Here is a 16,085-nt window from a genome sequence, read left to right as displayed (position 1 = left end):
GCATCGGCTTCCAACAGCTACTCTAGAAATGCCACACCCTTTAAGGTACAAGTTAACTTTGAAATCCCCATATTTGAGGTTTAGATAGATGTAGATGTCATAGACAAATGGTTAAATCTGCTAGATGGTTATTTTTCTATTCATGATTTTTCCAGCCGGGAAAAGATCACTTTTTCACTTCTCAAAGAAGCCCCCAATGTCAAAGACTGGTGGGAAACCTACTGTGAGCAGAAGGATGAAAGTACGGGCTCACTATTTTCAGCCGCACCCACTTGGATTTCATTTCGGGATGCCATCAATTAGCAGTACTACACTGTCAAGAGCTATGAGGACAAATACATAAAGTGGACCACGCTGTGATAGGGAAGGGACCAAGATGTGTTGAAGTTCACAAATATTTTTCATACCCTTCGCACAAAGTTGGGTATTAAGGATTCTGAGCTACATTGGTACTCAAATACCACGACTTCCTACACCAGTACATCTAGGACACGATGGAGTTCCTGAACATCTCCTCACTCGGCACAGCGTACCAATACGTTGTCAAAATCGAGCAGAAGTTTAAACAAAAAAAGTGAAACTTTGGATCTGCGAATCCGAAGAACAAAGGACAAAGCCAAGGTGGGGTGACCCAAGACAACCCGTCGAAGCCGCAAGAAAAGAAAAACACCACTAAGTCAAAGAAGGACACTGGAAATTGGTGTGAGTTCCATAAGAGCCCCACTCACAACACAAGTGAGTGTCGGACCAAGTAGTCACTAGTGGCCGAGTTGAAGGCTTCAGAATTAGATGCATGTTCCGACCTTGAGTCAAAACCCGACAAGGGGAATGATAAAGGGAAGCAAACCATTGATGTGGAGCCCAACACCACTGTTGCCACTGCCAAGGTCCAGAAGAATGAGCCCGAAGATCTAGAGGAGGGGGAGCATCTTTTCCACTCACAAATGTGGGTGAAGGGTTCGTCATTGCAATTCATTGTTGACATTGGGATCCAAAAGAACCTCATTTTAGCAGAGGTCGTGAAGCGTTTGGGCCTACCGACTACACCACATCTGCAGCTATATAGTATTAGGTGGCTTCACCAAGGACGAGATCTTCGAGTCCACCAGCAATGTCGCCTTCCCTACAACACCAAGCCCTTCACAGATGAGGTATTGTGTGATGTTGCACCTCTTGATGTTTGTGATGTATTATTTGGCCAACCATACTTGTGGAGGCGACATGTTATGTATGAGTCAAGGCCTCGCACTTTTATTATTTCTTTGGGTAATTCATTATACAGGATACTGGAGGTAGCCCCACCTATTGCCACTTCTTTGATCTCTGTTAAGAAATGCAGTAAGATCATCTCCCAGCCTAGGAAATTCATTTTCTGTCTGGTTCGCTCCCAAAGTAAGGGGAAGATCGTCACCACATCCATGACCCCTGCGAAGGGTTCCTCCACACAGCAACAACAACAGCAAATGGATACGATCATGAAAGAATACATGAACATCTTCTCCTCACCCACAGGGGCACTGTTGCACTGTCAAGTCAAGAATTCATTTGATCTGACTCCTAGAGCACCTCTACCCAACGGGTCAACATATCACTGCTTCGTTATGGAAAACGCCAAGTACAAGTAGCGACATGATCAACATCGAGTGCCACACAAGTTTCAGTTGGGCGACAAATTCTGGTTGCATTTGGAAAAGGAACGCCTTACTGAAGCCTATCGAAAACTCAGACCACTCCAATATGGTACTTACACCATTACCAAGGCTATGGGAGACAATGCATTTGAGCTCAGCATTCCCCCATTCCTTGGCCTGCACCCAGTGTTCAATGTGGACTGCCTTCGACCATACTTTCCACCATTACTAGACACATCCGACATTGTAGAACAACTCACACCAACAGAGTTAAATCCATATTTCATGGAACAAGTTGCAACTGATTGGATCATGGACACATAGATCAAGCACACTCACCAGCAGAAGATCCAACTGTATCGAGTTGTCAAAGCAAGCCAACTCCTTCACTAGGGACCAAGTTCAGCAAAAGTTTCCTCATCTCATGGAGGAACTCAATGCAACAGGGACCATTGCTTCCTAAGGGGGGAGGAATGATCCAAGTGGATGTTGGTGGCCACCCACCTATCCCACTTGGACCCCCACAACTGTCTCTTTCAGTTTTTTAGTTTCCTTAATTATAGCACAATTTACTATTTTTAGCAGTTTTTTGGGTCCTGAACTTCCGGAGCCATTTTAAGGCCCTAAACGACGTTTTTTGGGAAAAATGGGAGCAACATGGGTCCATCGACCAATATTCTCTTCCTAAAGTTGTAGTCCTCAGATAAATCTTTCTAACGAGCTATGGTGGGTGTCAAACAGAGATCGTATGCCAAAGTTACGACCTCGGGAAGTTGATGTACCAATTTACTTAAAACAGGGACCATAGTGTGGCACTTCCATAGTGTGGCACTTCATCTCTTATGGTTAGGTTTTTGGATGTTTAGGGTTTTCCATTATTTCTCAACAATAAATAGGCCTTTGAGCCTCATTGTAACATAGTTCAGAGGAATTTAGCCGCCACATCTCTTCTCAGAGATAAGCTACCATCGCCCTAGCTGGTTTATTTCCATTTCTATTTGTAAGCATATTTTAGTATTTTACATTAATGAAATGAAGCATTATTTCTGCTGCATCTCTGTATTTGTGGTTATATATGTAAATTGTTGCATTCATGTTTAAATCTGGATTAGGGTCTGCTTTCAAGCTCTTTTCCGACTCTTTAAACACGAAAAGATTGTCGAGCGCATGTCCTTTTCAGCTTGTAAATGGTTTGGAAATGACATCTACTCAGTATAAGTTTAACCCTTTTTTGGACTGAGATAGATTACTTACGAAAAAGGAATGCATTGATCGAACATGGTCAATAGGTTCTCTCTTGTATTATTTTACGTTTTTTCGAACTTGAGAGACAAATTTATGAAAAAGAACTTGTGGAGTTTTCTTTTTGTCCCTTTTCAAACTCTCTAAACATGAAAAGGACCAAGTTCTCATTGTCGTTAAATTTGCTAAAACATCAAATAGCGACAAACTTGTTCATCATGACAAGACCGAGTTTCACCTTCGCTAGACTCGGTAAAACATCACATATCGATGGATTCACCTGAAGGGTGGAATTATACAACAAGCATATGTTATCCTCCTCAAGCTTGTTAAAAAATAAAAAGGTACTGGTCATCAATGTCTGGGGAAAATGGGAAAAGGGATAAATCACTTTATGGTAGCAAGTTGCTCTTGAACATGACACTTTCACTTCATCTCTGTGACTATTTGGGTTGGGTTATCTGCTTGATGGTTATCATACCAATGGTCTATCACACCATCCATCACTTTGGTTTTGGGTCAATGTTGTTAATTTATTCAGTGTCGCTGACATGTTCAAGAGAAGTCACTCAGTAAACTTCATCCTTTGCAATACTCATAAACCTTCATTTTCGTGATCGCCATTCTTGGACATTGTGTCGTAAGTCATATTATGTCTTCAAAATCATTACACTCGTTTAGTGTCGTCGATGGGGGATACATCAAGGCCCTCTTGCAATGGGGCTCTTCTTGTCGACATCAACACATTATCCAGGAAGTTGACACAGAAACACCCTTCAAGTACCTTGAGGCTTGCATACATCATTGGCAAGTTTCTCGCTTTTGACGACAGGTTGACATCATTGGCCTTTTACCGAAAGACTTTGTATGGTGTTTGACATCAAAACATCTATTCACACCATGCAGAATGTTCTTTAGTACCTTGAGAATCATTATCATTATTGATGATCTCCTCGCGTATGTTAACAACTTACATCATTGGCTGGTAATCAGACGGTGTCTTCCCATGTTCAACTTCAGTTCACATTTTCACATGGTTATACTCGTACTTGAGCAAATGATTGGACGAGATAGAAGACCCTGTATCTAGTTTCATCCATCCGGGCTGCGATTTCAAGAGAGTACTAAATCATCTGTACGATGGATTTACACAGATAGTCATTCTATCATGGGTCTATATCTGTAGACGACTATCTGATTTATGTACATGTAATGAAAATTTTATATGCTAAGTATGGGTATGCCTTCCCTCAGCAATTCATGAAAAATTAAAAATATCATGATGTTATGTATTGTAATCGATGCAGGTCACTGTCCACTTCAGATCCTCCCCATCACATCGTAAAGCATATCACTCGACATTATCATTTTCCACTTCAAGCTTTAGGGGGAAACTGTTACAGGTCTATTTGGGCACATCACTCTCGAGATTCAGATCAATACAATTAGGGCTCATCAAACCATAATTTAGTTGTTACATGCCCTAAACAAGTCATCTCATTAGATGCTTCCATCCATGAAATTTTCCTAGCCTGAGACCTTGCTGAAATGCCTCCTTGGGACACCAGCACAACCTTGGTCAGGAGTAACTATGCTGCAGAGCAGGCAGGCCCATTCGGGCCTACACTATAGTGCACTTAGGCCCTCTTTTACCTTCGCTGGGTGAGATTGAGTGAAATTCACATTGGATTCTGGGAATATTCCTTGATTCTAGATCATTCTAGAAGGATCCCATCTCTTATCTCCTCCTATGAGCTTGAATTTGGATAGGCTAAGGATCAATTAACCTCTTATCCTATCATCCCTTGCTCCATGGAAACTAACTCCATGTTTGGAAGGCCATTCGATACCGTCATTTATGACAAAATCACCTCCATTTCCTTATAAATTGAGCACTCATCATAGTGATCAGGGGGCTAGAATCTGAAGATTGTAAGGAAATACTTTTGGTTTGAGATTTGAGTTCATGTCAAGCAATGTTATGCTATTGGATTGGTGTGCTTTTGATGTGGCGAGGGTTGGACTGAAGCTGGATGAGTGGCACAAGATCGAGCTGTATTGGGTGAAACTCTTCCTTCTACATCAATAAAGTTCTTTATTCCTTTTCTCACATTCTTGTTCATATCTATGATGATTATGTGTTTCAATGTTTTCGATTCCACTTGTTTATAATAGATAGATCATGTATGCTTTGATCGTTGTTGTTTCTGTTTCTGTTGACATAGGCACCTATTGAGTGGATTTAGTTCAATTGGGAGCAATGGAGGCAATTCAAAGGGGATCAAGGAAGCGAAAAACTACAAGTAAGTTCCTTCATCTCATCTATCTGCTATAGGAAAAGGTTAAACTACTTTCTTTCTATTGTTCTAGGTGTAGCTACCCACCTAGGGAAAATGTGTTTATCCGTAGATGCAAATTCCATATAACAGTCTTGTCCTTTTTTTTATATCATTGACAATAATTATTAGGGAAACTTTGAAGTCTAAAATGAGCCTTTTAAGAGATATAATAAATTATTATGAGTTAGCCATTTTTGTGGAAAGAAATATTTATAACTCACCTTTTGCACTAGAATTTGTAAATTTATTGTTAAATTACATTGAAAATTTATATAATAATAAAATTCTTTTTAATGTGACTAAAAAAAATATGTGACTATTAACATAAGTGAGTTTTTCAAGAAAAGTCATTGTTACTAAACATTTAATATCATTGTCCTTTATCCTTTGATAATTAAGAACTTAAATTAAAATATAAACCTATAACTTATTTAATTACTTAAAATTTAAATTACTTAATATTTTATATAATTGAAAATCATATAATTAAATACTATATAAAAATCTATATATAAATATATATATTATATATAAATATATAATACTATATTATATTATATAGTAATTTTATACTACACCATTCTTAATTCATAATTAAAAAATTAATAGAATATAATCTAACAATTACATTAAAATAGATATAATATATATTATATAACATTTTAATTAAACTTCATTATACTATAAAATATAAAAAAAAATAGATAAAATAAAAAGTTGTTTGTGATATGAAGTGGTATATTATATTTTATTATTTAAGTTTTGAATGGAAGAGATATGAGTACTTTATTTTGTATATATATTTAAAAGTAAAGTAATTTTATTTGATGCGTTGTATTACATATTTAAAATTAAGTTATGGTTATTTTTTTATGAGTATTTTCAAAAAAACATTATCATAATTAATTATGTGTTTTTATCCATCACTTACACTGTGACAAATATGTATTTTTAATCTAAACCAATACCAATTCATCACTATGGGATGATGTTATTTTCTAAAATGTAATTGGTTCTTGTACAATTGTAATTTTTTAGGTTCATATTAAACTTTAAAATTTCTTTAATAAACATTTCTCTTCTATTAGTAGATTTGATGTCAAATCGTGATACTTTCCTTTACCAATGCCTCATAATGATTTTTATATTATATGATATTCTCCATTATTTGGGTCCCTTCTTTGATGTTTCCCTTCCTCCATAATTTGTCTCATCGTTTCCACTATTTGGTTTGCTAGGGTATAGAGATGGTGATTGAAAATGGTTGTAAGTTCCTCAATATGGCTTAGAAGTGCATCATATAATATGTCAACCATTGGACTTCTCTTTCACCTAGATTTTCTCTAACTTCAACCTTGATAGCTTATCAAAAGTTATTTTTTCTACAATACTCATAATAAAGTTGTATTTGTCATAGAAAAACCCTAAAATGATTGATTTTAAAGGAGAAATATATTCATTTTTTAAGTCCAATTCGAGTGATTTGTATTTTGAAATTTTGTATTATTGTTTAGAGGAATTCATATATTCAAAATTTGTTTCTTCAATTTCCACACAAAAAAGATTCAAATATTCTTATGAGTGCCACAACCCTATTTTTCATCTTGAAAGTTTGCCCAGGAAAAAAAGGAGGAAAAATTTCCCCCCTTTTTACCAAAAAAGGTTCTTTGTTACCATTTGTTATGATCTCTTAGAGGTTTAAAGATGATCCACACAATATATAACCATGCAATTATAGAAATTCTCTTTCACTTCATTAAATCATAAATCTTCAACGTAGGGTAACACCATACACCAACCCTTTTATGAAAGGAGAAACTCATGTTTACTTGCCTCTTTGAGAGGAAAACCTCCAAATGAGGAGGACTCAATCCTTATTTATAATTATCTAACATACCCTAAACTTAACCACTTGGTATCTACATTAATGAATGGATTGTATTATATTTATTGTACGATAACTACTTAAAGGGCCTTATTTAATAATAATTAACATAATGGACCAATCCACTTTACAGTAAGCGGCTACCATACCTATACTGTTATTAAATTTAGTGGGACCTTTTACCCCCATCACATCACTAGGGGCATGCCACCAATATTTGATGGATTAGTCTACTTTCACCTTCCTTCATCCTCATTCAACTCTCCATAGGAAACATTTGGATTCTCATATACACCTGTTTGGAACTCACCCTTGCATTATTCATCCATGATTCATCTTCCTACTTTGTTATGCTCATAACTAGTCCATTTAGATAGACTTGAAGTTGCTTTACTCTAATTTGTGTCACTCCATGTTGCTTCTTCTCTAATTGAGTTAAATATATTTGGTTTTTCTCCTCAACACTCAATTTTATTATCAACATCACACATTTCACTTTAATCCCCCATGCATTCAGTCCCCCTCTACAACTATAATAGTTGGAGTGAGAAAATCTCGGTATTCAACCCTGCATCTATGTCACACGCATCCCTACATCATCAAATTGCACACACACCACTATGCTTGTTGTTATTCTGTTCCACTCAACTTCATGACGATTTGTTTTGTTATGTACCATGTTTCTCCTTAATACTCTTACTTCACTTGACTTGAATCCATTCCTTTATGCTCTATGTCGCTTATTGATGCTCATTACCATTATTGGCCTACCTCATTTCTCGTTCACCCTCTGTGCATTCATCCCACCATGCAACTAGAATATTTGGATTGGAAAATTCTTGCCATTCAACGAGTAAGAATTTTGGGTGCCATTGTTGGATATCTCCCAGTTGAATTATATTTTCTTATATAGAATCCCCAGAGATCCATTAACAACACTTTGATCTACCCATGTTCTAATTTAAATCATTTACCATGATTCCACATCTTCCTAGTGCCAAAGATTGTCATTCTGGTTGTAGAGATTGCTTTTTAGGAATGGAGTATCAATGATTTGTGTTATAATATTCAATGGTTTTCACAAAGGTATGTAATCTCTAAGTTGAAGTGTGAGATTGAAAGTTATGAATCTCTAATTCAAGGCACACGATTGAAAAAACTTACTGTAGATGTAACTATAATGAATTCCATCATTGTGAATCATTTGAAGGTGAAGAAATGTATTTCTAAAAATCATTTGGCTTTGTACATGTATAACTTGAGTATCCACAAAAATTTGGTTACTATTTGTTCTCCTCTATCATGATTGAGGTCTAGGACCACTATGTAAATATGATTGCGTGGGAAATTGACTCACCTCTATAAGATGGTGAATATGCAATAGTAGTTGGATTTGTTAGTTCTAGAAAAGAAACTACCTTGGCAAAGTTGCATTCAAGAAGAAATTACATAACATGAGTAGGGTAAAATTGAAACTCAACAAACCAAATTACTTGAGTGGAAATTTTGTGAGAGTGTTCTAGTTTGTTGGGGAAAATTTTGGTCACCACCTTTTAGTAGCAATAAACACTATGAAAGTATGAAGGGATTACAATGTGAAACATCTATACAAAACAATGGATATGGTTGATGGTAGTATCATATGTGGATATATTTTATTGGGTTCTACATTACTTATTTATTTTAATTTTTCACGATGAACTCATATGGCCATGTTGTTGTTTCATTACTAGAGAATCCAATCGAAGGGTGGTCTTGTAGATAATTGTGTAGCATGAATGATGTTTAATAAGTTGGAAAAAATGAAATACAATAGGGGATTGAGTTCCTCTAAAGATACAATACCTGCATATAATTATACATTTGAATTCTTTGAACACTTTGATAACACATTTCACTCCATATGGTTCAATTAGTGAAATAACTCCATCAAACTTCATTTGTTATAGACCAATTAAGAAAACTAAAAAAAGGATGTGATACCCATGAGAATTTTCAATGGTGGACATGTATCTAAGTAAAAAAATTACACTTGTTTCCTTGCACATATTGTGGAGTTTGGGATCTTAATACACTTATCAGTAAACTTACTACATCATAGGGATGCCAAGTTAGAAGTGGAACTTAAAAACCTCAACATAAATTTATTATGTTACATTTTCTTTTTTGATATTGAGTTAGTTCTTTTACTATATTCTTCCCATATACTTACAAAATCAATGACCTCATTTTAATGAACACCCACTACACTTATGGCCTTTTCTAAAACTTGGGATATTAAAAAGTTAAAACTACATTAAATTTTTTGTATAACCAATATCACCATGAAATTCATTACTAAGAAAAAAATCTCCTACATATGATAGACATGCTCTAATTGACTTGAGATAGAAACTATTAGTTTTAGTTTGTTGTTTGTGATAGTACTGTGACATACACTTTATTCTTCGAGGACAATGAACTTTGATGATTTGGTTATTATTATTTCATGTGATGATGACTTGTGATGTGCTTATTTCAATTTTTAGTCTAGATTGTGCTGATGGTTATGATATTATGCTTATTGATGATTTCAATGTTGCTCACTATGCATATATTTTAAGGGTTAAATTGGTGATTAGATGTTACTAACAATTGTTTGAGTGTGGCAAGAAATCACCTTGGTGCATATGCACATAATGAGGCAGTAATTCTGGTTTGGTTGTTTGAGTACCATTTATGTTGAAAGATTGAAATTTATCAATGATATATTATTATAAAATATTTACAACATGTTAGTGGTTGCAGACATAGATCAAGTGATTGACCAAATGACTCGCACATGGGTGATGGGGATATATAGAGCAGATTGGATTTTCACAGGAGACTGGGGACATCGTCCCTGATTCCACCCACTAGTACTTCCATTGTGGCTTGGGTTGGAAGGTGTTGGACACCTTCACCTTGAAGTTTCACGATGTCATGAGGGTTGGACCATAGATTTGGTCACTCATGAGGTTACTGAAGAGTGCACATCATGGAAGATACCTAGATTCTAAGCCACCATTACTCTCACAACAGAGGATGAACTCGGAGTTAATGATGGTATCCACCATTATGTTTATGTTCTCCTTTATAAGTCACATATATTTGAAAGGAAAGTGTTGTGGCACCATTGTAACTATGTGAGGAGTTCTTGAAGGCCACAACCAACTTGGCACCTTTGATATCAGGAAAGAAAAAAAAAAAAACTCAATTAAATGTCTAGATACCCCAAATAAAACATATGGGGATAATATTCAAAATGAAAAATAATTATAAAAAATGTAAATAAAATCTAACACTAGAGAGGGTGGCATTCATAAATTAAAATAACCAATTTAAAATTTAGAAAAGTGATATTCATGAAAGCCCTCCATGTGGAGGAAACATAGAATGAGAATCTCCATCTAAAACTTGAATTTGAGAAAAAGTAGAGGTGGTTAGGGACATAAATGTGATACCTACTTGTTAACTCTTGTTGAAGAAACACTTAAGCACCAAAATAGGGGAACTTGATTTTGGGTCAAGGGGCAACTAAGAGGAAAAAATGTGAAACATATTTAGGACAACGAAATTTATCCTTTTTAAAAGAAAATAAATTCTTAAGAGCCTTGATAAGTTTTTGACACGTGAACAGGTGAATAAGAGGAATATTGGATTAAAGAAAAGGATAATTTTGCATGAGAAACCAAGTGGCAATACTAATAATTTCTATAAAATAATAACAAGCTATGAGAAACTCACCTTTGGATGCATCTTAATGTTAGATGGACGTCTTAATGTTAATTTGTCTTTTGAGTGACTACTAGATATTTGTTGTGAGTTTGGTGTGTGTGGATTTTCTATTGAGTGGGAAACTCTTGAGTTTGGGAGCTCACCTCTGCACTACTAGCGTGTTCATATTCCATGTGGCCCCATCTCAACTGATGGGTTTGCGGGGAAGAAGAGTACCCAAGGTGCAGGAAGGGAGATTACCAGTGAGTGGGCATCGTTTAGTCAAAGAATGGGAATTGTACCTCAAAGATCTAAAATATTGTCAGGTCTGAGAATTGACAAGTTTTTCATCATTATAGTAGCTTTTTTACTCCCCTATTTACCCTTTTTGAGCCCCCTACTCCATATCCTCATACCCCTTTTTAGTGTAACAATGAAGAATGTTCTTAATAGACATTTATTTAAAAGGTTAAAAGGTAAATATTTAATTATTCCATAAATCCTTTCTTCAAGTGCATTTATATTCTTAATTATTATTTGTGAAAGTTACTAATCATGGCTATGCAAGTCCCGCACCCTCCACAGGTTGTTGCAACCAAAGGAAGGAAGTATGAGTGAATGTTTTGATATGAAAACTGCCACGTGGGCCCATGACAAGTTGTTTCCTTGTACACTATGGAACCACTAATAGGGTTAGGTCAAAGCATGCTATAGTTAGTAGACATTGAGGAGCTAATCTTCAAGTCCTTCCGCAATTGATCTGCAATCTTCCAAGATTAGTTCGTGGATGAAACCAAACTTATTTTCCTCCACGAATTTTATGATTTATGCCTATTTTGTCCCCCAACTATTTTAGCTAGCTCTATGTTGTTATTGTAATGTAAATATTATAAAATCCTAGCCATGGCTCATGGCCAGGTTAGTGATACCATTGTAAAGTTATGCTATTGTTTTAGATCCTTGAGTCGCTCCCTATGGTCACTGGATTTTGATCTATCTCACGATATGTAAAGACTAAGCATATTTTTAATATATGAATTCTATGTCAAGTTTCACACTTCATCATTTGTGAATCTCATTAATTCGTTGATTTAATCTTTTCCAGGAGGCAACAAGCTAGTTGGTTGGGCTTGCCAACTTAGCCCATTTCCTTTTTTTTTCATTTATTGTTATAGGTTGTAGATATGGTTGTTTAGTAATTGATATATCAAGCATTGTATGCTAATTTACATGGTTGTTTTCATATCTGAGAAGTTTTGTGTTCCAACAGTGAGTGGTGTTGCGTACTCTATTTCTTGGTACAATATTTTTATTCAATTCTTGAGTTGTGTGTATACAGATCTAGGAAATACAAATATTAAATTTGTAATGGATCACCTCTTTTAATGTAACAAATGAATTGTAGTAAGCACACACTGATATGCATCTCATTAATAATCCATCAAATGCTCTTTTTTCGTAAGCTTATTTTGTATAGTTTATTATAAGAAGATTATGATATTGGAGTTTAAGATATGAAGTGTCCCTTTGAGTTATGATGTGAAACTTTCCAAAGCCATTATGATTATAGGGTGCTTTTGTAACATTATTTTCTAGATTATTCTATTCTTGTGTGTGTGGGAATAGAGCATATGTTGCTTGTTTATTGAAACTCGTGAGATTTCTTTTGCATGTTCTATTACAAGAAGGGTATGATTCTTGAGTTTTAGATTTGAAACACACATTTGAATTTTGATGTGTGGCTTGTTAAAGTTATTGTGATCACATGGTGCTTTTGTAACCTTATTTCAAGGATTGGTTTATTATTTCATGTGGAGACAAAGTATAATGTGCTTAAAATATGTGAGTTTCGTATCAATGATGTTTTAACACATACATTTGTGTTCCTTCTTGTGAAGATCAAGTCTAAAGGGATTGGTATACATGAATATTTCAGAAAGGAATACAATCTGAAAGTTAATTTCCTGTAGCTTTCATAAGTGATCTTAATCAAAACATATTTTTGGCTCTTGTGATTGCAATATGTTTAATCAATATCCCTTTCTTGTCTTCTTTCCTATTATGGATTTGTGACAACTAATACACTTTCCAGAATTTGTAGTGTTATTGGAATTTGAGTTGATTTAGTTTTATGATTGAGAACACATACATAGGTCTTTCAAATGAATATTGAGCTTTAGATATGAACAAATACATTGCATTTTGTGTGAAGTATTTGGTTTGCATAAGTTAGCATACTATGTGCATTCGTATCTAGTTGATGTGTGCGTGAAGCAGGTTTAGAACTTATTTTTCTTGTGAAGCATATCGGGTTTGACAAAGAGTGATTATCATTAGGACTGTGTGAATATTTGCAATTTAATTAATTTCCCTTTCTGGTCTTACATTCTACATTGAGTTAGGATTATAAATTGTTTACATTTCTAGTCCTCTTTCGATGGTGTGGAAAGGGTTTCTGACTCCCTTGTCCTCTAGAAAACTAAGATATGCTTCACACAAAAGTTACTCAACCCAGTCAGGGGCCAAAGTTTAGATTCCCAAGTGATTAGTAGTTAGGGTTTACTTTTCAATAATTTCCATTGGGATTGTAGGATTATAATAGAGTTCAAGGAACTGATATGATTTTAAAAGTATGAAAGTGTGAATTGAATAGCTTTTGTAGAAAGACAAAGATTGATTTTGGTGGGTCTTTGAAGTTTTCTTCTAGCACATATTGTGCCATGCCTAGAAGTATTTGATATAATGAATTGACATGATAATGTTGGCTTATTAACTAACATATACTACAACCAACATTTTGGTGCCATTGTCGTGGAGGCATTCAAGGACGAGACTGTGGTAATATGAATTTGTAAGTGATTTTTTCCAGCATTAGAGGTAAGAATCTTCATTTTTTTAGTAGGTGTACCTATGTTGTGATGATTATTGGAAAGGTTCGATTCTTTTTACGTAAGTGACTACTTTTGGTGTGAATTTTCTTAGCAACAACAACATCATTTTTTGAGTTAGGATTATCCTTTAATTGAATTTATGCTGTAATTCATCTTTTAAACATGCATGACTACGGGTAAGGGTAATAAGCCAAAGAAGGTTAAAAGTAGGTCTAATATCCTTAAAAATCCTCTTTCTAAATGTTGTTGTATACCCTACATTTTGTGTGTGTGTGAAGAGGGTTGCATTAAGCATCTTTGGCTCAAAAATAGATCAATGGATTGTGTGGGAACTTCTAAGTCCTAGTGATACACCAAGAACCTCTAGCATCAGAGTTCACAGTGATATAATCCTTCACTAAGTGGGCAAAATATTTTGATAAGAGAAAATAGAAAAGGAACAAATTTTGGGCTAATAGTCGAGCATGTTTGAGGGTGGATCACTGTCCATCTCCACCCAACCAACCTTGAAAAAAACTTTTGGGGGTAACTTTCGTGACAAATAAACTGACACTACCTACAGAGTAGAAAAGTCACCGAGGTGGGATCTACCAATCGACGACCCAGATTGATTCTCAGGGGTCTCAATTTGATCCCACTCCCCGACCATTCACCCGCAGGAGAGAGGTGGGGACCACCCACATCGAGATGGACTCGTTGATATTGTCAACAAGCGAGCACTGTAGGTAAATGGTAAAGTCGCCCCCCCCACTCTCATCCACTTGACACCTCCCCAATAATCCTCCACAGTGTGTCCCCTCCATGATGTCATTTGACGTCAGACAACCATTACCCCTTCGCCTATAAAAATATTTCTCGTTGCGATCATTTGAATTTAAATTTTATTTCATGTTATCAGTCATTCCCACCATTTGATTTGGTCTGCATCAATGTTGAACCTTTGGACGGATCCAAGGCTCTCACCAACGTCGTTCTTCAGCTCCCACCCAGTCAACTAGGTAACCTATTAGTCTCCTTGACTGCAACTCATTTATATATATGTTGAAAATGAAGAAACCAACTCCCAAGAAGTTAAACCCTCTTCCAACATCAAGCCACTGATGGACACGAAGGCTCAAATTTTTGACCCCTCCTTTCCTTATCAACTGTCAGACCTTCGGTTCGACCTATATGGACACCATGTCAGGGGGGAAGACCCTTTCAGAGTCGTTGATTCAGGCCTTTACTATCAAATTATAGCTGCTATATATCATTTCCCCGAGTTTATCTCATGGTAGGTTGCAGCTTATGTCGAGAAGAAGAATTGTTTCATTTCTTCCATTAGAGCCAAAATCCTGGAGGTGACCCCTAAATTTATCCAGAAGGCTATAATGTACCCTACTTCTCCTACCACTCTATTCTACAGCTATGTCACCCTCTCAGCTGGGGAATAGCATGCCTTCCTGCATATGATTCTAGCCCCTGGTCACCAAGCCTTTCCCATTGCTTAAGCTATCATAGTGTCCATATTCATAGAAGCAGTGCAACCTATTCTTACTGTAATTGCCCATATGTTTGGAGAAGATGATGCCAAAATTTCCACAAAGGCCACTGTAGGGTTTCTGAAGTAGATGATGTAGCCAGGTCCTCTTTTTGACATACCTTATTTCCTTATTGAGTCCATCAAGTTCCAGTTGCAACACTTTTTTACCACTTCATTTTTTAGGTATTATTCCTTAATGTTTTACCTATTCCTATACACTCATGTTAATGAATTTGAGTGCCTAGGTCTCAGCCTGATGGCCCCAAACAAGCATAGGAAGTTAGTCTTCGACTGGGATGTTGTTGTTAGGAGAAAACCAAACAATGAAGGCTACTCCCAATTTATATCCTCTTACATGGCCATTTCTTACATAATTATTCATATTGTCTGCCCCCAAAGGGTTTGGCCCCAACAGAAAGAGATCCTCCAGCTCAGCAAAGACACCAGGGTGGGCGATTGGTATTTCTTTGACGAATACATAGAGATTAGTGTTTATGGGTGTGAGATTCCTCCTTACCTCCTGCCCGTGTTCATGCTAATGAGGATATTTTCTTTAGAATTCATTAGACATAGCCTAAATATGGACCTAGCTCATTTTGTCCCTGCCAAAAAGGGGTATATGTTCAAATTGTGTAAACCTATAGGTCCTTTCATTATCAACATTAGAAAGGCCTTTCATGTAGCTGAAGAGTTACTAAAAGAAATGAATTTTGAGATGGGGGATGTACAACGTTATGACCCTCATGGTGTTATTGCAAAAAGTAGAAAGAACATTAATGCTTCAGATTATGATCATGAGTCTAGGCCTGAGATTGAATGGAAGGATAATCTTGAATCATG

Source organism: Pinus tabuliformis, chromosome 3_1 (genome assembly GCF_031772625.1).
Source record: "Pinus tabuliformis cultivar Carrire ecotype Pingquan chromosome 3_1, CPIR1, whole genome shotgun sequence".
Taxonomy (NCBI): Eukaryota; Viridiplantae; Streptophyta; class Pinopsida; order Pinales; family Pinaceae; genus Pinus; species Pinus tabuliformis.
Note: the sequence above shows the minus strand (reverse complement) of the source record.